Genomic DNA, 24,038 nt, shown 5'->3' with positions numbered 1-24,038 from the left:
GTGTCGTTAATTCAGCGCTGTGTGTAGCACATCGCTACAACATACAGAAAGAAAAATATATGAACTGCAGATGAGGAAGTTCCTTGGTATAGAAAATATTCTTCTTCATCTTACTGGGGCGTGAGCCACTGACAGCTATTCATTAGCATCCCCTGTCCTGGGCCAGACTATCTAGTAGTCCCCAGGTGCAGGCCATTTTTTTTCTTCCAGGTGAAGATCTTTCCTCTCACAGGGATGAGGTCTTTGCAGCTTCTATTGGTGCCTCCGTAGCTCGAGGTTTTTACAGGACGGGGTTTCTAGCCCCGTACCCAACCCTCCTCCTTTCACAGCTGTGTTTGGGAACATTCATCATAGTTATAGAAAATATATAATCAGTATTCAAAAATACAACTAAATGGGAGGGAAAAGATACAAAATGCCACTGATGGGCAAGATGAAGGAAAATTTCAAAGCAAAGAAAAACGGAAAAAGGCATTTTAGAGATCAAAGTAGTAATTTTTGGCGATGACAAATACGTAATTCACATCTGCTTTTGTGAATGAGAGGGACATTGTAATTTGAGAAGACAGCAAGAGGGGTGACGGAGGAAGTATTCAGTATCTGAGCAGGCATAAAAGTGGATAAATCCTCAGGGCTTAATGAGATAGTTGCAAAGGGAGACAAGGGCAGTGTTTACTGGAGCTCAGACTGAAATTGAACAGAAGTGGTGCTGAGTGACTGAAAGACAGAGTATATGGTACCTTTAGCTGTGAATAAAGGCAGTGGAGTTGACAAAGAGTTTGACGTCAGTGGTGGGGAAACCATTGGAAAACGTTCTGAGGAGTAGGGTTAATCTTGCAGTGCCAGGTATCAATCAGGGATGGGTGACTTTAAAGGGAAGTCTTGACTGACTAAATTGATGAAACTTCTCAAGGTGATTAAGTTTGTTAATGATGGTAGTTTATGGCTTTTCTCTACGGTCCACTACATTGATTCCTGTATTAAATAGGGTTCAGAAGAATGAAAGATGACCTCATGATTATAAGGGGGTTTGAGATGGCAAACATTTTAGGTACAGCTTCTTCTCCTCTGCCATCGGATTACTGAACAAACCGTAAACCCGTGAATACTAACTCGTTTTTCCTTCTTTTTTTGCACTACTTACTTATTTAATATTTCTTATTGTAACTGATAACATTTTTATGTACTGCAATTTACTGCTACAACAAAGTTCAAGACATAAACCAGTGAAAGGCCCAATTCCAATCCTGCAAAGAGGAAATTTCTTCTGGTAGGGACTCTCTGGAGTGGGGACATTACTAGAATACTGAAATCAAAGAACTACTTCTCCCAATGGAAGCAGAGCTGTTAATTGTATTCAGGCCAAGATGAATAGACTTTGGGAGATAAAAGAATAATGATAGATGGAGTAAAATCACAAAATCCTGGAAGTATTCTCCAGGTCTGGTAACGTTTATGAAAGAGAGGCAGATTTAACCCTTTAGGTCAAGGACGTATTGTCAGAATTGGAACACAATTTCCCTTTCCGCAGACACTGTGTTTCCAGCATTTATTAAATTTTATTTCAAGTTTCCAGCATTCATAAATTTTAATGTTCAGCACTTCCAAAGCTTGTGATCTCTGTCACTTAAAAAGAAAAAGTATAGGAGGTACCTGAAAATTTCCCAATATAGAACACGGAACAATATGGCAAAATACAGGTCCTTCGGCCCATGATGTTATGCCAAACTTCTCAAGGTTCAAGGTACATTTATTATCAAAGTATGTATGCAGTATACAACTCTGAGATTTGAATCTACTCTGAAATCAGTTTAACCCTTCCCTCCAACATAGCGCTCGATTTTTCTATCATATATTTTCTATCTAAGAGTTTCTTAAATATCTTTAATATATCTGCTGCATACAATCAGGTCACACATTATGCTGATTTAGAAACATATTGGTATTCCTTCATTGTAACTAAGTCAAAATACTGGAACTCCCTACTCAACCAGCATTGTGTATGCATGTTCTCCACAGAGACTGTTCACAATTTCTCAAGGGCAATTGGATATGGGCAATAAATTCTGACTTTGCCTACAGCACTAACAACACATAAAAAGTCATTCAAGATACAGAAGCAATAGGTTGTCGGGTCATTATCACTTTTCTCTTTGTTGGACATGCTGTGTGCAAATTGGCTATTGTATTTTCTGCAGTTTACTGATGACTTCTCTTCATAAAACAATTCAACACTTCATTTTTGTGTGTGTGTGTGTAAAAAAACATGCTCTGCATTTTCTTGTCCACTCAGTAATAATTTAAAAATGATGCACATGCTGACCTTAAGGTCTTTTTTTTAACTCTCAGTTTCACATTACTAGCAAAGGTAACATTTGCCAAACAGTTAAAATGATAGTTTTTAGAGAAGTGTTTGAAATGACTTTGGTGCAGTACTGACCTAGGCAGTGGTGGTAGGTGCAGGCATTTCAGTGAGTAAGGATACAAAATGGCAGTGATCAGATGGGGTGCCCATGCTGAACCCTGTCAACATCAAAGACTTTGCAGCATTGTCCAAAGTTAAAATGACCAATTTCGATCCTAATTTAGAACATAGAATAGTACAGCACATTACAGGCCCTTCGGTCCACAATGTTGTGCCGACCCTCAAACCCTGCCTCACATATAAACCCCCCATCTTAAATTCCTCCATATACCTGTCTAGTAGTCTCTTAAATCTCACTAGTGTGTCTGCCTCCACCACTGACTCAGGCAGTACATTCCACGCACCAACCATTCTGAGTAAAAAAACCTTCCTCTAATATCCCCCTTGAACTTCCCTCCCCTTACCTTAAAACCATGTCCTCTTGTATTGAGCAGTAGTGCCCTGGGGAAGAGGTGGTGGCTGTCCACTCTATCTATTCCTCTTAATATCTTGTATACCTCTATCATGTCTCCTTGTCATCCTTCTCTCCAAAGAGTAAAGCCCTAGCTGCCTTAATCTCTGATCATAATGCATACTCTCTGAACCAGGCAGCATCCTGGTAAATCTCCTCTGCACCCTTTCCGACGCTACCACATTCTTCCTATAGTGAGGCGACTAGAATTGGATACAGTACTCCAAGTGTGGCCAAACCAGAGTTTTATAGAGCTGCATCATTACCTTGTGACTCTTAAACTCTATCCCTCAGCTTATGAAAGCTTTCTTAACTACCCTATCTACCTGTGAGGCAACTTTCAGGGATCTGTGGACATGTACCACCAGATCCCTCTGCTCCTCCACACTGCCAAGTATCCTGCCATTTACTTTATACCCTGCCTTGGAGTTTGTCCTTCCAAAGTGTACCACCTCACACTCTCCATCTGCCACTTCTCAGCCCACTTCTGCATCCTATCAATGTCTCTCTGCAATCTTCGACAATCCTCTACACTATCTACAACACCACCAACCTTTGTGTTGTCTGCAAACTTGCCAACACACCCTTCTACCCCCACATCCAGGTCGTTAATAAAAATCAGGAAAAGTAGAGGTCCCAGAACTGATCCTTGTGGGACACCACTCGTCACAACCCTCCAATCCGAAGGTACTCCCTGCACCACAACCCTCTGCTTTCTGCAGACAAGCCAATTGCAAATCAACCTGGCCAAACTTCCCTGGATCCCATGCCTTCTGACTTTCTGAATAAGCTTACCATGTGGAACCTTGTCAAGTGCCTGACTAAAATCTATGTAGATCACATCCACTGCACTACCCTCATCTATATGCCTGGTCACCTCCTCAAAGAACTCTATCAGGCTTGGTAGACATGATCTTCCCTTCACAAAGCCATGCTGACTGTTCCTGATCAGACCATGATTCTCTCAATGCCCATAGATTCTATCTCTAAGAATCTTTTAACAGCTTTCCCACCACAGATGTAAGGCTCACTGGTCTATAATTTCCTGAACTATCCCTACTACCTTTTTTGAACAAGGGGCCAACATTCACCTCCCTCCAGTCCTCCAGTACCATTCCCATGGACAATGAGGACATAAAGATCCTAGCTAGAGGCTCAGCAATCTCTTCTCTCGCCTCGTGCAGCCTGGGGAATAATCCATCAGGCTCTGGGGATTTTGTCCATCCTATTGTATTTTAACAACTCCAACACCTCTTCTCGCTTAATATCAATATGCTTCAGAACATCAACCTCACTCATATTGTCCTCACCGTCATCAAGTTCCATCAAGTTTGGTGAATACCGAAGAGAAGTATTCATTGAGGACCTCGCTCACTTCCACAGCCTCCAGGCACATCTTCCCACCTTTATCTCTAATTGGTCCTACCTTCACTCTTGTCATCCTTTTGTTCTTCATATAATTGAACAATGCATTGGGGTTTTCCTTTACCCTAATCGCCAAGGCCTTCTCATACCCCCTTCTTGCTCTCCCTAGTCCCTCCTTAAGCTCCTTTCTTGCTACCCTCTATTCCTCAATAGCCCCATCTGATTCTTGCTTCCTAAACCTCATGTATGCTGCCTTCTTCCACCTGACTAGATTTTCCACCTCACTTGTCACCTATGGTTCCTTCACCCTACCATTCTTTATCTTCCTCACCTGGGCAAATTTATCCCTAACATCCTGCAAGAGATTCCTAAACATTGACCACTTGTCCATAGTACATTTCCCTGCAAAAATACACCCGCAATTCTAGCCTTATAGCCTCACAATTTGCCCTTCCCCAATTAAAAATTTTCCTGTCCTCTCTGATTCTATCCTTTTCCATGATAATGCTAAAGGCCAGGGAGCGGTGGTCACTTTTCCCCAGATGCTCACTCACTGAGAGATCTGTGATCTGACCTGGTTCCGTACCTAATGCTAGATCTAGTATGGCATTCCCCCTAGTCGGCCTGTCAACATACTGTGACAGGAATCCATCCTGGACACACTTAACAAACTCTGCCCCATCTAAACCATTGAAACTAATCATGTCCCAATCAATATTAGGGAAGTTAAAGTCATTCATGATAACAACACTGTTGTTTTTGCACCCTTTCAAAATCTGCCTCCCAATCTGCTCTTTGGTATCTTTGCTGCTACCAGGGGACCTATAGAATACCCCCAGTAGAGGAACTGCTCCCTTCCTATTCCTGACTTCCACCCATACTGACTCAAAAGAGGATCCTGCTACATTACCCACCCTTTCTGTAGTTGTAATAGTATCCCTGACCAGTAATGCCACCCTCCCTCCCCTTCCCCTCCAGCCCTTTTAAAGCATTGAAATCCAGGAATATTGAGAATCCATTCCTGCCCTGGTGCCAGCCAAGTCTCTGTAACGGCCACTACATCATAATTCCATGTAGGTATCCAAGCTCTCAGTTCATCACCTTTGTTCCTGATGCTTTTTGCATTGAAGTCCATGCACTTTAGCCCTTCTGCCTTACTACCTGTACACCCTTTATTCTGCTTCTCTTTCCTCAAAGCCTCTTTATATGTTAGATCTGGCATTACTCCATGCTCTATACTTGCAGCTCTCACATGACATTTATCCTATTCCACCTCACTATCTGCTCTAACACTCTGCTTCCTCTCCCCCTGAAAATCTAGTTTAAACCCCCCCCCCCCCCCCGGAGCAGCACTAGCGAATCTTCCCGCCTGGGTTTTAGTCTCCCTCCAGTTCAAGTGCAACCCGTCCCATCGGAACAGGTCCCATCTTCCCTGGAACAAGGCCCAATTGTCCAGAAACATGAAGCCTCCCTCCTGCACCAACTCCTTAGCCACGTATTTAGCTGCATTATCTTCCTATTTTTAGCCTCACTAGCACACAGCACGGGTAGCAATCCTGAGATTGCAACCCTGGAGGTCCTGTCCTTCCACTTTGCAGCTAACTCCCTGAACTCTCTTTGCAGGACCTCCTCCTTCTTCCTATCCACGTCATTGGTCCCTACATGGGCCACGACATTTGGCTGCTCACCTTCCCTCCTGAGAATACTGAGAATTCGATCCGAGATATCGCGGACCCTGGCACCAGGGAGGCAACAGACAATTCAGTATTCTCGATCTCTCCCACAGAGCCTCTTATCTGTCCCCCTATCAAATTCCCTATCACTACTGCTCTCCTCTTTTCCCTCCTTCCCTTCCGAGCTGAGGGACCAGTCTCAGTGCCAGAGAAGCAACCACTGCAATTTGTCCCTGGTAGGTCGTCCCCACCAACAGTATCCAAAACGGTATACTTACTATTGATGGGAACAGCCACAGGGGTGCTCTGTTCTTCCTGTCTCTTCCCCTTCCCTCTCCTGACAGTCGCCCAGCTACCTGTCTCCTGACTTTTAGGGGTGACTATCTCCCTGAAACTCCTGTCTATTTCTGCCTCTGCCTCACAAATGTTCCGAAGTTCATCCAGCTCCAGCTCCAGTTCCCTAACTCAGTTTATCAGGAGCTGCAGCTGGATGCACCTTTTGCAGGTGTAGTCATCAGGGGCAATTGTGCTCGCCCTGACTTCCCACATACTGCAAACGGAGCAACCGACTGCCCTAACTGCTGCCTCCATTACCTACTTCTAACTTAATTAGATTAATTAAAGGAGCTTACCCGGCCTTACCTGGGAGCAAGCTCGTCCTCAGCCTCTGCTCGCCGAAGTCTCTTGAAGCTTTCCTACTCCGTCACCCGCTCCTACGATGCCTGCTCCGTTAGTCTGCCCACTTTTTAAACTCTCCCGCTGTTCTCATAGGCCGACCTTCACGTGCTTGCGCAGTCGTGCCCTGTTCAAACTGCCAAAGAAATTACCTTAATGACCAGTCAGTTTCTGTTCCAGTTTTACCGTGGAATGGGTAAGGGTATAATAAAAAGAAAGAGCCAGTGCATGGAAGAGAACAAGCCACTCATGGACATCTCCCCATGAGTTAGACACAGCAGCCTGCGAAAGGTGACTTCCATCTTCCAAGCTTGGTAGAGAAAGTTGCATACAACATGAGAGCGCATAACCAGTCTTAAAACAGGTGAAGAATTCTAGGACAAAAACCTATGAGGCTACTTTGCTATATGCTTCCTCTATATAGACACAAATAACCATCCATATATTATTTATGCCAGGATAAAAATATTTTGAGCAAAGAACCAAAGCTAATGCCTGTGTATACTTTTCTCTGAAGCAACTTAACCAAAATCTTCAAAGGACATCTGGTTAGGGAAGCTGACTCTACAGCACTATTTCCCAAATCTGTGTTCTATTGAAATCCAAAGTACTGTGATGCTGATCCCCTGATCATTCTTATTTCTCCCTGCATAACTTCTTTTGCCATTAGTAAAATTAATTACTCTGATGTTCAGTTGTGACAACCTCAACGGCTCCTCGGTAGAAAACGTTAAGAGCACCAGATTTCTTGGTGTTCACCTGGCGGAGAATCTCACCTGGTCCCTCAACACCAGCTCCACAGCAAAGAAAGCCCAGCAGCGTCTCTACTTTCTGCAAGGCCTGAGGAAAGTCCATCTCCCACCACCGCCATCTTCATCACATTCTACAGGGGTTGTATTGAGAGCATCCTGAGCAGCTGCATCACTGCCTGGTTCGGAAATTGCACCATCTCGGATCGCAAGACCCTGTAGCAGATAGTGAGGTCAGCTGAGAAGATCATCGGGGTCTCTCTTCCCACCATTACAGACATTTACACTACATGCTGCATCCGCAAAGCAAACAGCATTATGAAGAACCCCACGCACCCCTCATACAAACTCTTCTCCCTCCTGCAATCTGGGAAAAGGCACTGAAGCTTTCGGGCTCTCACGACCAGACTATGTAACAGTTAGTTCCCCCAAGCTATCAAACTCCACAATACCCAGAGCCTGGATTTACACCTTACTGCCCTATTGTCCAGTTTCTTATTTATTGTAAGTCCTGCACTGTTTTCTGCACTTTATGTAGTCCTGGGTAGGTCTGTAGTCGACTGTAGTTGTGTGTTTTTTTTTTTCTCTGTTTTTTTAAGGTCTATAGTCTAGAGTAGTTTTTCTGTGCTTTTTTTTTACCTAGTTCAGTCTAGTTTTTGTACTGTGTCATGTAACACCATGGTCCTGAAAAACATTGTCTCGTTCGTACTATGTACTGTACCAGCAGTTATGGTTGAAATGACAATAAAAAGTAACTTGACTTGATTTAACCAGACTGTGTCATTTCACTAATAGATCTCCAAATCATGACAATGGAATAGTTCAGGGAACATACATTTAAGGTGAGAAGAGGAAAATTTAAAGGAGGTGTACAGGTAAGTTGTTTTGCACAGTGAATTGTAGCTGCTTGGAACAGGAAGCGAAGGGTTATGGCAAAAGCAAATATGACGGTAATATTTAACAGTCATTAAGACTGGCACAAGAATAATGGATGATATGGATCATGCGCAGGGAGAAGAGACTTAGCTAAATATGGCATTATGTTTGCATGAGAACTGTGGACAGAGTGGTCCGTTTCTCTGTTCTACTGTCTGAGCCCAGTGGTCCGTTTCTCTATTCTACTGTCTGAGCCGAGTTGTCCGTTTCTCTATTCTACTGCGTGAGCGGAGTGGTCCGTTAATCTATTCTGTTCTCTGAGCCGAGTGGTCCATTTCCCTATTCTACTGTCTGAGCCGAGTGGTCCGTTTCTCTCCTCTACTGTGACAGCCGAGTGGTCTGTCTATCTAATCTAATGTCTGAGCCGAGTATTCCGTTCTACTCCATTGTGTGAGCCGAGTGGACCGTTTCTCTATTCTACTCTCTGAGCCGAGAGGTCCGTTTCTCAATGATACTGTCTGAGCCGAGTGGTCGTTTCTCTATTATACTGTCTGAGCCGAGTGGTCGTTTCTCTATTATACTGTCTGAGCCGAGTGGTCCATTTCTCTATTCTACTGTGTGAGCCAAGTGGTCGTGTCGCTATTCTACTGTCTGAGCCGAGTGGTCCGTTTCTCAATTCTACAGTCTAGGCCGAGTGGTCCATTTCTCTAATCTACTGCGTAAGCCGAGTGGTCCATTTTTCTATTGTACTGGGTGAGCCGAGTGGTCCGTTTCTCTAATCTACTGTCTGAGCCAAGTGGTCCGTTTCTTTATTCTACTGTCTGAGCCGAGTAGTGCGTTTCTCTATTCTACTATCTAAGCCGAGTGGTCTGTTTCTCTATTCTACTATCTAAGCCGAGTGGTCTGTTTCTCTATTCTACTGTGTGAGCCGAGTGGTGCGTTTCTCTATTCTATTGCGTGAGCCGAGTGGTAAGTTTCTCTATTCTACTGAGTGAGCCGAGTGGTCTGATTCTCTACTCTGCTGCGTGAGCCGAGTGGTCCGTTTTTCTACTCTACTGTCAAAGCCGAGTGTTCCGCTTCTCTATTCTACTGCGTGAGCCGAGTGTCCATTTCTCTATTCTACTGTGTGAGCCGAGTGGTGCGTTTCTCTATTCTATTGCGTGAGCCGAGTGGTAAGTTTCTCTATTCTACTGAGTGAGCCGAGTGGTCTGATTCTCTACTCTGCTGCGTGAGCCGAGTGGTCCGTTTTTCTACTCTACTGTCAAAGCCGAGTGTTCCGTTTCTCTATTCTACTTTGTGAGCCAAGTGGTTCGTATCTCTATTCTACTGTCTGAGCCGAGTGGTACGTTGCTCTCCTCTACTGTGTGAGCCGTGTGGTCCATTTCTCTATTCTACTGTGTGAACCATGTGGTCCGTTTCTCTATTCTACTGTGTGAGCCGTGTGGTCTGTTTCTCTATTCTACTGTCTGAGCCGAGTGGTACGTTGCTCTCCTCTACTGCGTGAGCCAAGTGGTCGGTTTCTCCAATCTACTGCGAGTACCAAGTGCTCTGTTTCTCTACTCTACTGTGTGAGCCGCGTGGTCCGTTTCTCTATTCTACTGTCTGAGCCGAATGGTCCGTTTCTCTATTCTACTGACTAAGCCTAGTGGTCGTTTCTCTATTCTACTCTCTCACCCGAGTGGTCCGTTTCTCTTCTCTACTGCGTGATCCGAGTGGTCCGTTTCTCTATTCTACTGAGTGAGCCGAGTTGTCAGTTTCTCTATTCTACTGTCTGAGCCGAGTGGTCCATTTCTCTATTCTACTGCGTGAGCCGAGTGGTCCGTTTCTCTACTCTACTGCGTGAGCCGAATGGTCCGTTTCTCTATTCTACTGTCTGAGCCGAGTGGTCTGTTTCTCTATTCTACTCTCTCACCCGAGTGGTTCGTTTCTCTTCTCTACTGCATGATCCGAGTTGTCCGATTCTCTACTCCACTGCTTGAGCCGAGTGTTCCGTTTCTCTATTCTACTTTGTGAGCCGAGCGGTTCGTTTCTCTATTCTGCTACGTGGGCCAAGTGGTCCGTTTCTCTATTCTACTGTGTGAGCCGAGTGGTGCGTTTCTCTATTCTATTGCGTGAGCCGAGTGGTCCGTTTCTCTATTCTACTGTCTAAGCCGAGTGGTCCGTTTCTCTACTCAACTGTCTGAGCCGAGTGGTCCGTTTCTCTACTCTACTGCGTGAGCCGAGTGGTGCGTTTATCTATTCCACTGTGAGAGCCGAGTGGTCTGTTGATCTATTCTACTGAGTGAGCCGAGTGGTCAGTTTCTCTATTCTACTGAGTGAGCCGAGTGGTCAGATTCTCTATTCTACTGTCTGAGCCGAGTGGTCCGTTTCTCTATTCTACTGTCTAAGCCGAGTGGTCCGTTTCTCTACTCAACTGTCTGAGCCGAGTGGTCCGTTTCTCTACTCTACTGCGTGAGCCGAGTGGTGCGTTTATCTATTCCACTGTGAGAGCCGAGTGGTCTGTTGATCTATTCTACTGAGTGAGCCGAGTGGTCAGTTTCTCTATTCTACTGAGTGAGCCGAGTGGTCAGATTCTCTATTCTACTGTCTGAGCCGAGTGGTCCGTTTCTCTATTCTACTGTCTAAGCCGAGTGGTCCGTTTCTCTACTCAACTGTCTGAGCCGAGTGGTCCGTTTCTCTACTCTACTGCGTGAGCCGAGTGGTCCATTTTTCTATTGTACTGGGTGAGCCGAGTGGTCCGTTTCTCTAATCTACTGTCTGAGCCAAGTGGTCCGTTTCTCTATTCTACTGTCTGAGCCGAGTAGTGCGTTTCTCTATTCTACTATCTAAGCCGAGTGGTCTGTTTCTCTACTCTGCTGCGTGAGCCGAGTGGTCTGTTTCTCTATTCTACTGTGTGAGCCGAGTGGTGCGTTTCTCTATTCTATTGCGTGAGCCGAGTGGTAAGTTTCTCTATTCTACTGAGTGAGCCGAGTGGTCTGATTCTCTACTCTGCTGCGTGAGCCGAGTGGTCCGTTTTTCTACTCTACTGTCAAAGCCGAGTGTTCCGCTTCTCTATTCTACTGCGTGAGCCGAGTGTCCATTTCTCTACTCTACTGTCAAAGCCGAGTGTTCCGTTTCTCTATTCTACTTTGTGAGCCAAGTGGTTTGTATCTCTATTCTACTGTCTGAGCCGAGTGGTACGTTGCTCTCCTCTACTGTGTGAGCCGTGTGGTCCATTTCTCTATTCTACTGTGTGAACCATGTGGTCCGTTTCTCTATTCTACTGTGTGAGCCGTGTGGTCTGTTTCTCTATTCTACTGTCTGAGCCGAGTGGTACGTTGCTCTCCTCTACTGCGTGAGCCAAGTGGTCGGTTTCTCCAATCTACTGCGAGTACCAAGTGCTCTGTTTCTCTACTCTACTGTGTGAGCCGCGTGGTCCGTTTCTCTATTCTACTGTCTGAGCCGAATGGTCCGTTTCTCTATTCTACTGACTAAGCCTAGTGGTCGTTTCTCTATTCTACTCTCTCACCCGAGTGGTCCGTTTCTCTTCTCTACTGCGTGATCCGAGTGGTCCGTTTCTCTATTCTACTGAGTGAGCCGAGTTGTCAGTTTCTCTATTCTACTGTCTGAGCCGAGTGGTCCATTTCTCTATTCTACTGCGTGAGCCGAGTGGTCCGTTTCTCTACTCTACTGCGTGAGCCGAATGGTCCGTTTCTCTATTCTACTGTCTGAGCCGAGTGGTCTGTTTCTCTATTCTACTCTCTCACCCGAGTGGTTCGTTTCTCTTCTCTACTGCATGATCCGAGTTGTCCGATTCTCTACTCCACTGCTTGAGCCGAGTGTTCCGTTTCTCTATTCTACTTTGTGAGCCGAGCGGTTCGTTTCTCTATTCTGCTACGTGGGCCAAGTGGTCCGTTTCTCTATTCTACTGTGTGAGCCGAGTGGTGCGTTTCTCTATTCTATTGCGTGAGCCGAGTGGTCCGTTTCTCTATTCTACTGTCTAAGCCGAGTGGTCCGTTTCTCTACTCAACTGTCTGAGCCGAGTGGTCCGTTTCTCTACTCTACTGCGTGAGCCGAGTGGTGCGTTTATCTATTCCACTGTGAGAGCCGAGTGGTCTGTTGATCTATTCTACTGAGTGAGCCGAGTGGTCAGTTTCTCTATTCTACTGAGTGAGCCGAGTGGTCAGATTCTCTATTCTACTGTCTGAGCCGAGTGGTCCGTTTCTCTATTCTACTGTCTAAGCCGAGTGGTCCGTTTCTCTACTCAACTGTCTGAGCCGAGTGGTCTGTTTCTCTACTCTACTGCGTGAGCCGAGTGGTGCGTTTATCTATTCCACTGTGAGAGCCGAGTGGTCTGTTGATCTATTCTACTGAGTGAGCCGAGTGGTCAGTTTCTCTATTCTACTGAGTGAGCCGAGTGGTCAGATTCTCTATTCTACTGTCTGAGCCGAGTGGTCCGTTTCTCTATTCTACTGTCTAAGCCGAGTGGTCCGTTTCTCTACTCAACTGTCTGAGCCGAGTGGTCCGTTTCTCTACTCTACTGCGTGAGCCGAGTGGTCCATTTTTCTATTGTACTGGGTGAGCCGAGTGGTCCGTTTCTCTAATCTACTGTCTGAGCCAAGTGGTCCGTTTCTCTATTCTACTGTCTGAGCCGAGTAGTGCGTTTCTCTATTCTACTATCTAAGCCGAGTGGTCTGTTTCTCTACTCTGCTGCGTGAGCCGAGTGGTCTGTTTCTCTATTCTACTGTGTGAGCCGAGTGGTGCGTTTCTCTATTCTATTGCGTGAGCCGAGTGGTAAGTTTCTCTATTCTACTGAGTGAGCCGAGTGGTCTGATTCTCTACTCTGCTGCGTGAGCCGAGTGGTCCGTTTTTCTACTCTACTGTCAAAGCCGAGTGTTCCGCTTCTCTATTCTACTGCGTGAGCCGAGTGTCCATTTCTCTACTCTACTGTCAAAGCCGAGTGTTCCGTTTCTCTATTCTACTTTGTGAGCCAAGTGGTTTGTATCTCTATTCTACTGTCTGAGCCGAGTGGTACGTTGCTCTCCTCTACTGTGTGAGCCGTGTGGTCCATTTCTCTATTCTACTGTGTGAACCATGTGGTCCGTTTCTCTATTCTACTGTGTGAGCCGTGTGGTCCGTTTCTCTATTCTACTGTCTGAGCCGAGTGGTACGTTGCTCTCCTCTACTGCGTGAGCCAAGTGGTCGGTTTCTCCAATCTACTGCGAGTACCAAGTGCTCTGTTTCTCTACTCTACTGTGTGAGCCGCGTGGTCCGTTTCTCTATTCTACTGTCTGAGCCGAATGGTCCGTTTCTCTATTCTACTGTCTAAGCCTAGTGGTCGTTTCTCTATTCTACTCTCTCACCCGAGTGGTCCGTTTCTCTTCTCTACTGCGTGATCCGAGTGGTCCGTTTCTCTATTCTACTGAGTGAGCCGAGTTGTCAGTTTCTCTATTCTACTGTCTGAGCCGAGTGGTCCATTTCTCTATTCTACTGCGTGAGCCGAGTGGTCCGTTTCTCTACTCTACTGCGTGAGCCGAATGGTCCGTTTCTCTATTCTACTGTCTGAGCCGAGTGGTCTGTTTCTCTATTCTACTCTCTCACCCGAGTGGTTCGTTTCTCTTCTCTACTGCATGATCCGAGTTGTCCGATTCTCTACTCCACTGCTTGAGCCGAGTGTTCCGTTTCTCTATTCTACTTTGTGAGCCGAGCGGTTCGTTTCTCTATTCTGCTACGTGGGCCAAGTGGTCCGTTTCTCTATTCTACTGTGTGAGCCGAGTGGTGCGTTTCTCTATTCTATTGCGTGAGCCGAGTGGTAGTTTCTCTATTCTACTGTCTAAGCCGAGTGGTCCGTTTCTCTACTCAACTGTCTGAGCCGAATGGTCCGTTTCTCTACTCTACTGCGTGAGCCGAGTGGTGCGTTTATCTATTCCACTGTGAGAGCCGAGTGGTCTGTTGATCTATTCTACTGAGTGAGCCGAGTGGTCAGTTTCTCTATTCTACTGAGTGAGCCGAGTGGTCAGTTTCTCTATTCTACTGTCTGAGCCGAGTGGTCCATTTTTCTATTGTACTGGGTGAGCCGAGTGGTCCGTTTCTCTAATCTACTGTCTGAGCCAAGTGGTCCGTTTCTCTATTCTACTGTCTGAGCCGAGTAGTGCGTTTCTCTATTCTACTATCTAAGCCGAGTGGTCTGTTTCTCTACTCTGCTGCGTGAGCCGAGTGGTCTGTTTCTCTATTCTACTGTGTGAGCCGAGTGGTGCGTTTCTCTATTCTATTGCGTGAGCCGAGTGGTAAGTTTCTCTATTCTACTGAGTGAGCCGAGTGGTCTGATTCTCTACTCTGCTGCGTGAGCCGAGTGGTCCGTTTTTCTACTCTACTGTCAAAGCCGAGTGTTCCGCTTCTCTATTCTACTGCGTGAGCCGAGTGTCCATTTCTCTATTCTACTGTGTGAGCCGAGTGGTGCGTTTCTCTATTCTATTGCGTGAGCCGAGTGGTCCGATTCTCTACTCTACTGCGTGAGCCGAGTGGTCCGTTTTTCTACTCTACTGTCAAAGCCGAGTGTTCCGTTTCTCTATTCTACTTTGTGAGCCAAGTGGTTTGTATCTCTATTCTACTGTCTGAGCCGAGTGGTACGTTGCTCTCCTCTACTGTGTGAGCCGTGTGGTCCATTTCTCTATTCTACTGTGTGAACCATGTGGTCCGTTTCTCTATTCTACTGAGTGAGCCGTGTGGTCCGTTTCTCTATTCTACTGTCTGAGCCGAGTGGTACGTTGCTCTCCTCTACTGCGTGAGCCAAGTGGTCGGTTTCTCCAATCTACTGCGAGTACCAAGTGCTCTGTTTCTCTACTCTACTGTGTGAGCCGCGTGGTCCGTTTCTCTATTCTACTGTCTGAGCCGAATGGTCCGTTTCTCTATTCTACTGTCTAAGCCTAGTGGTCGTTTCTCTATTCTACTCTCTCACCCGAGTGGTCCGTTTCTCTTCTCTACTGCGTGATCCGAGTGGTCCGTTTCTCTATTCTACTGAGTGAGCCGAGTTGTCAGTTTCTCTATTCTACTGTCTGAGCCGAGTGGTCCATTTCTCTATTCTACTGCGTGAGCCGAGTGGTCCGTTTCTCTACTCTACTGCGTGAGCCGAATGGTCCGTTTCTCTATTCTACTGTCTGAGCCGTGTGGTCTGTTTCTCTATTCTACTCTCTCACCCGAGTGGTTCGTTTCTCTTCTCTACTGCATGATCCGAGTTGTCCGATTCTCTACTCCACTGCTTGAGCCGAGTGTTCCGTTTCTCTATTCTACTTTGTGAGCCGAGCGGTTCGTTTCTCTATTCTGCTACGTGGGCCAAGTGGTCCGTTTCTCTATTCTACTGTGTGAGCCGAGTGGTGCGTTTCTCTATTCTATTGCGTGAGCCGAGTGGTCCGTTTCTCTATTCTACTGTCTAAGCCGAGTGGTCCGTTTCTCTACTCAACTGTCTGAGCCGAGTGGTCCGTTTCTCTACTCTACTGCGTGAGCCGAGTGGTCCGTTTCTCTACTCTACTGCGTGAGCCGAGTGGTCCGTTTCTCTATTCTACTGAGTGAGCCGTGTGGTCCGTTTCTCTATTCTACTGTCTGAGCCGAGTGGTACGTTGCTCTCCTCTACTGCGTGAGCCAAGTGGTCGGTTTCTCCAATCTACTGCGAGTACCAAGTGCTCTGTTTCTCTACTCTACTGTGTGAGCCGCGTGGTCCGTTTCTCTATTCTACTGTCTGAGCCGAATGGTCCGTTTCTCTATTCTACTGTCTAAGCCTAGTGGTCATTTCTCTATTCTACTCTCTCACCCGAGTGGTCCGTTTCTCTTCTCTACTGCGTGATCCGAGTGGTCCGTTTCTCTATTCTACTGAGTGAGCCGAGTTGTCAGTTTCTCTATTCTACTGTCTGAGCCGAGTGGTCCATTTCTCTATTCTACTGCGTGAGCCGAGTGGTCCGTTTCTCTACTCTACTGCGTGAGCCGAATGGTCCGTTTCTCTATTCTACTGTCTGAGCCGTGTGGTCTGTTTCTCTATTCTACTCTCTCACCCGAGTGGTTCGTTTCTCTTCTCTACTGCATGATCCGAGTTGTCCGATTCTCTACTCCACTGCTTGAGCCGAGTGTTCCGTTTCTCTATTCTACTTTGTGAGCCGAGCGGTTCGTTTCTCTATTCTGCTACGTGGGCCAAGTGGTCCGTTTCTCTATTCTACTGTGTGAGCCGAGTGGTGCGTTTCTCTATTCTATTGCGTGAGCCGAGTGGTCCGTTTCTCTATTCTACTGTCTAAGCCGAGTGGTCCGTTTCTCTACTCAACTGTCTGAGCCGAGTGGTCCGTTTCTCTACTCAACTGTCTGAGCCGAGTGGTCCGTTTCTCTACTCTACTGCGTGAGCCGAGTGGTGCGTTTATCTATTCCACTGTGAGAGCCGAGTGGTCTGTTGATCTATTCTACTGAGTGAGCCGAGTGGTCAGTTTCTCTATTCTACTGAGTGAGCCGAGTGGTCAGATTCTCTATTCTACTGTCTGAGCCGAGTGGTCCGTTTCTCTATTCTACTGTCTAAGCCGAGTGGTCCGTTTCTCTACTCAACTGTCTGAGCCGAGTGGTCCGTTTCTCTACTCTACTGCGTGAGCCGAGTGGTGCGTTTATCTATTCCACTGTGAGAGCCGAGTGGTCTGTTGATCTATTCTACTGAGTGAGCCGAGTGGTCAGTTTCTCTATTCTACTGAGTGAGCCGAGTGGTCAGATTCTCTATTCTACTGTCTGAGCCGAGTGGTCCGTTTCTCTATTCTACTGCGTGAGCCGAGTGGTCCGTTTCTCTACTCTACTGCGTGAGCCGAATGGTCCGTTTCTCTATTCTACTGTCTGAGCCGAGTGGTCTGTTTCTCTATTCTACTCTCTCACCCGAGTGGTTCGTTTCTCTTCTCTACTGCATGATCCGAGTTGTCCGATTCTCTACTCCACTGCTTGAGCCGAGTGTTCCGTTTCTCTATTCTACTTTGTGAGCCGAGCGGTTCGTTTCTCTATTCTGCTACGTGGGCCAAGTGGTCCGTTTCTCTATTCTACTGTGTGAGCCGAGTGGTGCGTTTCTCTATTCTATTGCGTGAGCCGAGTGGTCCGTTTCTCTATTCTACTGTCTAAGCCGAGTGGTCCGTTTCTCTACTCAACTGTCTGAGCCGAGTGGTCCGTTTCTCTACTCTACTGCGTGAGCCGAGTGGTGCGTTTATCTATTCCACTGTGAGAGCCGAGTGGTCTGTTGATCTATTCTACTGAGTGAGCCGAGTGGTCAGTTTCTCTATTCTACTGAGTGAGCCGAGTGGTCAGTTTCTCTATTCTACTGTCTGAGCCGAGTGGTCCGTTTCTCTATTCTACTGTCTAAGCCGAGTGGTCCGTTTCTCTACTCAACTGTCTGAGCCGAGTGGTCCGTTTCTCTACTCTACTGCGTGAGCCGAGTGGTGCGTTTATCTATTCCACTGTGAGAGCCGAGTGGTCTGTTGATCTATTCTACTGAGTGAGCCGAGTGGTCAGTTTCTCTATTCTACTGAGTGAGCCGAGTGGTCAGATTCTCTATTCTACTGTCTGAGCCGAGTGGTCCGTTTCTCTATTCTACTGTCTAAGCCGAGTGGTCCGTTTCTCTACTCAACTGTCTGAGCCGAGTGGTCCGTTTCTCTACTCTACTGCGTGAGCCGAGTGGTCCATTTTTCTATTGTACTGGGTGAGCCGAGTGGTCCGTTTCTCTAATCTACTGTCTGAGCCAAGTGGTCCGTTTCTCTATTCTACTGTCTGAGCCGAGTAGTGCGTTTCTCTATTCTACTATCTAAGCCGAGTGGTCTGTTTCTCTACTCTGCTGCGTGAGCCGAGTGGTCTGTTTCTCTATTCTACTGTGTGAGCCGAGTGGTGCGTTTCTCTATTCTATTGCGTGAGCCGAGTGGTAAGTTTCTCTATTCTACTGAGTGAGCCGAGTGGTCTGATTCTCTACTCTGCTGCGTGAGCCGAGTGGTCCGTTTTTCTACTCTACTGTCAAAGCCGAGTGTTCCGCTTCTCTATTCTACTGCGTGAGCCGAGTGTCCATTTCTCTATTCTACTGTGTGAGCCGAGTGGTGCGTTTCTCTATTCTATTGCGTGAGCCGAGTGGTCCGATTCTCTACTCTACTGCGTGAGCCGAGTGGTCCGTTTTTCTACTCTACTGTCAAAGCCGAGTGTTCCGTTTCTCTATTCTACTTTGTGAGCCAAGTGGTTTGTATCTCTATTCTACTGTCTGAGCCGAGTGGTACGTTGCTCTCCTCTACTGTGTGAGCCGTGTGGTCCATTTCTCTATTCTACTGTGTGAACCATGTGGTCCGTTTCTCTATTCTACTGTGTGAGCCGTGTGGTCCGTTTCTCTATTCTACTGTCTGAGCCGAGTGGTACGTTGCTCTCCTCTACTGCGTGAGCCAAGTGGTCGGTTTCTCCAATCTACTGCGAGTACCAAGTGCTCTGTTTCTCTACTCTACTGTGTGAGCCGCGTGGTCCGTTTCTCTATTCTACTGTCTGAGCCGAATGGTCCATTTCTCTATTCTACTGTCTGAGCCGAGTGGTCTGTTTCTCTATTCTACTCTCTCACCCGAGTGGTTCGTTTCTCTTCTCTACTGCATGATCCGAGTTGTCCGATTCTCTACTCCACTGCTTGAGCCGAGTGTTCCGTTTCTCTATTCTACTTTGTGAGCCGAGCGGTTCGTTTCTCTATTCTGCTACGTGGGCCAAGTGGTCCGTTTCTCTATTCTACTGTGTGAGCCGAGTGGTGCGTTTCTCTATTCTATTGCGTGAGCCGAGTGGTCCGTTTCTCTATTCTACTGTCTAAGCCGAGTGGTCCGTTTCTCTACTCAACTGTCTGAGCCGAGTGGTCCGTTTCTCTACTCTACTGCGTGAGCCGAGTGGTGCGTTTATCTATTCTACTGAGTGAGCCGAGTGGTCAGTTTCTCTATTCTACTGAGTGAGCCGAGTGGTCAGTTTCTCTATTCTACTGTCTGAGCCGAGTGGTCCGTTTCTCTATTCTACTGTCTAAGCCGAGTGGTCCGTTTCTCTACTTAACTGTCTGAGCCGAGTGGTCCGTTTCTCTACTCTACTGCGTGAGCCGAGTGGTGCGTTTATCTATTCCACTGTGAGAGCCGAGTGGTCTGTTGATCTATTCTACTGAGTGAGCCGAGTGGTCAGTTTCTCTATTCTACTGAGTGAGCCGAGTGGTCAGTTTCTCTATTCTACTGTCTGAGCCGAGTGGTGCGTTTCTCTATTCTATTGCGTGAGCCGAGTGGTCCGTTTCTCTATTCTACTGTCTAAGCCAGGTGGTCTGTTTCTCTACTCTACTGCGTGAGCTGAGTGGTCTGTTTCTCTAATCTACTGTCTGAGCCGAGTGGTCCGTTTCTCTATAGTACTATCTGAGCCGAGTGGTCCGTTTCTCTAGTCTACGGTCTGATCCGAGTGGTCTGTTTTTCTACTCTATTGTCAAAGCCGAGTGGTCCGTTTCTCTATTCTACTGCGTGAGCCGAGTGGTCCGTTTCTCTATTCTACTGTGTGAGCCGAGTGGTCTGTTTCTCTATTCTACTGTGTGAACCGAGTGGTCCGTTTCTCTATTCTACTATCTAAGCCGAGTGGTCTTTTTCTCTACTCTACTGCGTGAGCCGAGTGGTCTGTTTCTCTAATCTAATGTCTGAGCCGAGTGGTCCGTTTCTCTACTCAACTGTCTGAGCCGAGTGGTCCGTTTCTCTATTCTACTGCGTGAGCCAAGTGGTCGGTTTCTCCAATCTACTGCGAGTACCAAGTGCTCTGTTTCTCTACTCTACTGTGTGAGCCGCGTGGTCCGTTTCTCTATTCTACTGTCTGAGCCGAATGGTCCGTTTCTCTATTCTACTGTCTAAGCCTAGTGGTCATTTCTCTATTCTACTCTCTCACCCGAGTGGTCCGTTTCTCTTCTCTACTGCGTGATCCGAGTGGTCCGTTTCTCTATTCTACTGAGTGAGCCGAGTTGTCAGTTTCTCTATTCTACTGTCTGAGCCGAGTGGTCCATTTCTCTATTCTACTGCGTGAGCCGAGTGGTCCGTTTCTCTACTCTACTGCGTGAGCCGAATGGTCCGTTTCTCTATTCTACTGTCTGAGCCGTGTGGTCTGTTTCTCTATTCTACTCTCTCACCCGAGTGGTTCGTTTGTCTTCTCTACTGCATGATCCGAGTTGTCCGATTCTCTACTCCACTGCTTGAGCCGAGTGTTCCGTTTCTCTATTCTACTTTGTGAGCCGAGCGGTTCGTTTCTCTATTCTGCTACGTGGGCCAAGTGGTCCGTTTCTCTATTCTACTGTGTGAGCCGAGTGGTGCGTTTCTCTATTCTATTGCGTGAGCCGAGTGGTCCGTTTCTCTATTCTACTGTCTAAGCCGAGTGGTCCGTTTCTCTACTCAACTGTCTGAGCCGAGTGGTCCGTTTCTCTACTCTACTGCGTGAGCCGAGTGGTGCGTTTATCTATTCCACTGTGAGAGCCGAGTGGTCTGTTGATCTATTCTACTGAGTGAGCCGAGTGGTCAGTTTCTCTATTCTACTGAGTGAGCCGAGTGGTCAGATTCTCTATTCTACTGTCTGAGCCGAGTGGTCCGTTTCTCTATTCTACTGCGTGAGCCGAGTGGTCCGTTTCTCTACTCTACTGCGTGAGCCGAATGGTCCGTTTCTCTATTCTACTGTCTGAGCCGAGTGGTCTGTTTCTCTATTCTACTCTCTCACCCGAGTGGTTCGTTTCTCTTCTCTACTGCATGATCCGAGTTGTCCGATTCTCTACTCCACTGCTTGAGCCGAGTGTTCCGTTTCTCTATTCTACTTTGTGAGCCGAGCGGTTCGTTTCTCTATTCTGCTACGTGGGCCAAGTGGTCCGTTTCTCTATTCTACTGTGTGAGCCGAGTGGTGCGTTTCTCTATTCTATTGCGTGAGCCGAGTGGTCCGTTTCTCTATTCTACTGTCTAAGCCGAGTGGTCCGTTTCTCTACTCAACTGTCTGAGCCGAGTGGTCCGTTTCTCTACTCTACTGCGTGAGCCGAGTGGTGCGTTTATCTATTCCACTGTGAGAGCCGAGTGGTCTGTTGATCTATTCTACTGAGTGAGCCGAGTGGTCAGTTTCTCTATTCTACTGAGTGAGCCGAGTGGTCAGATTCTCTATTCTACTGTCTGAGCCGAGTGGTCCGTTTCTCTATTCTACTGCGTGAGCCGAGTGGTCCGTTTCTCTACTCTACTGCGTGAGCCGAATGGTCCGTTTCTCTATTCTACTGTCTGAGCCGAGTGGTCTGTTTCTCTATTCTACTCTCTCACCCGAGTGGTTCGTTTCTCTTCTCTACTGCATGATCCGAGTTGTCCGATTCTCTACTCCACTGCTTGAGCCGAGTGTTCCGTTTCTCTATTCTACTTTGTGAGCCGAGCGGTTCGTTTCTCTATTCTGCTACGTGGGCCAAGTGGTCCGTTTCTCTATTCTACTGTGTGAGCCGAGTGGTGCGTTTCTCTATTCTATTGCGTGAGCCGAGTGGTCCGTTTCTCTATTCTACTGTCTAAGCCGAGTGGTCCGTTTCTCTACTCAACTGTCTGAGCCGAGTGGTCCGTTTCTCTACTCTACTGCGTGAGCCGAGTGGTGCGTTTATCTATTCCACTGTGAGAGCCGAGTGGTCTGTTGATCTATTCTACTGAGTGAGCCGAGTGGTCAGTTTCTCTATTCTACTGAGTGAGCCGAGTGGTCAGTTTCTCTATTCTACTGTCTGAGCCGAGTGGTCCGTTTCTCTATTCTACTGTCTAAGCCGAGTGGTCCGTTTCTCTACTCAACTGTCTGAGCCGAGTGGTCCGTTTCTCTACTCTACTGCGTGAGCCGAGTGGTGCGTTTATCTATTCCACTGTGAGAGCCGAGTGGTCTGTTGATCTATTCTACTGAGTGAGCCGAGTGGTCAGTTTCTCTATTCTACTGAGTGAGCCGAGTGGTCAGATTCTCTATTCTACTGTCTGAGCCGAGTGGTCCGTTTCTCTATTCTACTGTCTAAGCCGAGTGGTCCGTTTCTCTACTCAACTGTCTGAGCCGAGTGGTCCGTTTCTCTACTCTACTGCGTGAGCCGAGTGGTCCATTTTTCTATTGTACTGGGTGAGCCGAGTGGTCCGTTTCTCTAATCTACTGTCTGAGCCAAGTGGTCCGTTTCTCTATTCTACTGTCTGAGCCGAGTAGTGCGTTTCTCTATTCTACTATCTAAGCCGAGTGGTCTGTTTCTCTACTCTGCTGCGTGAGCCGAGTGGTCTGTTTCTCTATTCTACTGTGTGAGCCGAGTGGTGCGTTTCTCTATTCTATTGCGTGAGCCGAGTGGTAAGTTTCTCTATTCTACTGAGTGAGCCGAGTGGTCTGATTCTCTACTCTGCTGCGTGAGCCGAGTGGTCCGTTTTTCTACTCTACTGTCAAAGCCGAGTGTTCCGCTTCTCTATTCTACTGCGTGAGCCGAGTGTCCATTTCTCTATTCTACTGTGTGAGCCGAGTGGTGCGTTTCTCTATTCTATTGCGTGAGCCGAGTGGTCCGATTCTCTACTCTACTGCGTGAGCCGAGTGGTCCGTTTTTCTACTCTACTGTCAAAGCCGAGTGTTCCGTTTCTCTATTCTACTTTGTGAGCCAAGTGGTTTGTATCTCTATTCTACTGTCTGAGCCGAGTGGTACGTTGCTCTCCTCTACTGTGTGAGCCGTGTGGTCCATTTCTCTATTCTACTGTGTGAACCATGTGGTCCGTTTCTCTATTCTACTGTGTGAGCCGTGTGGTCCGTTTCTCTATTCTACTGTCTGAGCCGAGTGGTACGTTGCTCTCCTCTACTGCGTGAGCCAAGTGGTCGGTTTCTCCAATCTACTGCGAGTACCAAGTGCTCTGTTTCTCTACTCTACTGTGTGAGCCGCGTGGTCCGTTTCTCTATTCTACTGTCTGAGCCGAATGGTCCATTTCTCTATTCTACTGTCTGAGCCGAGTGGTCTGTTTCTCTATTCTACTCTCTCACCCGAGTGGTTCGTTTCTCTTCTCTACTGCATGATCCGAGTTGTCCGATTCTCTACTCCACTGCTTGAGCCGAGTGTTCCGTTTCTCTATTCTACTTTGTGAGCCGAGCGGTTCGTTTCTCTATTCTGCTACGTGGGCCAAGTGGTCCGTTTCTCTATTCTACTGTGTGAGCCGAGTGGTCCGTTTCTCTATTCTACTGTCTAAGCCGAGTGGTCCGTTTCTCTACTCAACTGTCTGAGCCGAGTGGTCCGTTTCTCTACTCTACTGCGTGAGCCGAGTGGTGCGTTTATCTATTCTACTGAGTGAGCCGAGTGGTCAGTTTCTCTATTCTACTGAGTGAGCCGAGTGGTCAGTTTCTCTATTCTACTGTCTGAGCCGAGTGGTCCGTTTCTCTATTCTACTGTCTAAGCCGAGTGGTCCGTTTCTCTACTTAACTGTCTGAGCCGAGTGGTCCGTTTCTCTACTCTACTGCGTGAGCCGAGTGGTGCGTTTATCTATTCCACTGTGAGAGCCGAGTGGTCTGTTGATCTATTCTACTGAGTGAGCCGAGTGGTCAGTTTCTCTATTCTACTGAGTGAGCCGAGTGGTCAGTTTCTCTATTCTACTGTCTGAGCCGAGTGGTGCGTTTCTCTATTCTATTGCGTGAGCCGAGTGGTCCGTTTCTCTATTCTACTGTCTAAGCCAGGTGGTCTGTTTCTCTACTCTACTGCGTGAGCTGAGTGGTCTGTTTCTCTAATCTACTGTCTGAGCCGAGTGGTCCGTTTCTCTATAGTACTATCTGAGCCGAGTGGTCCGTTTCTCTAGTCTACGGTCTGATCCGAGTGGTCTGTTTTT

At 47.2% G+C, this 24,038-nt stretch overlaps 1 protein-coding gene and 1 long non-coding RNA gene across 2 annotated transcripts in view; one reads left to right on the top strand and one right to left on the bottom strand.

Annotated features, from left to right (window-relative positions):
* The window catches only part of LOC132378377 (uncharacterized), a 423,374-nt gene that overhangs the window by 163,213 nt on the left and 236,123 nt on the right, over positions 1 to 24,038 (bottom strand). The window contains exon 2 of the long non-coding RNA XR_009507010.1: positions 6,557 to 6,725. This is a non-coding gene — a long non-coding RNA (uncharacterized LOC132378377). The remainder of the gene's footprint in view (positions 1 to 6,556; positions 6,726 to 24,038) is intronic.
* LOC132378374 (uncharacterized) overlaps positions 1 to 24,038 on the top strand; it is a 353,365-nt gene that overhangs the window by 124,614 nt on the left and 204,713 nt on the right. The gene's annotated exons all lie outside the window — the stretch shown is intronic.

Source organism: Hypanus sabinus, chromosome 20 (genome assembly GCF_030144855.1).
Source record: "Hypanus sabinus isolate sHypSab1 chromosome 20, sHypSab1.hap1, whole genome shotgun sequence".
Taxonomy (NCBI): domain Eukaryota; kingdom Metazoa; phylum Chordata; class Chondrichthyes; order Myliobatiformes; family Dasyatidae; genus Hypanus; species Hypanus sabinus.
Note: the sequence above shows the minus strand (reverse complement) of the source record. Positions and strands in the feature narration are given on the sequence as shown.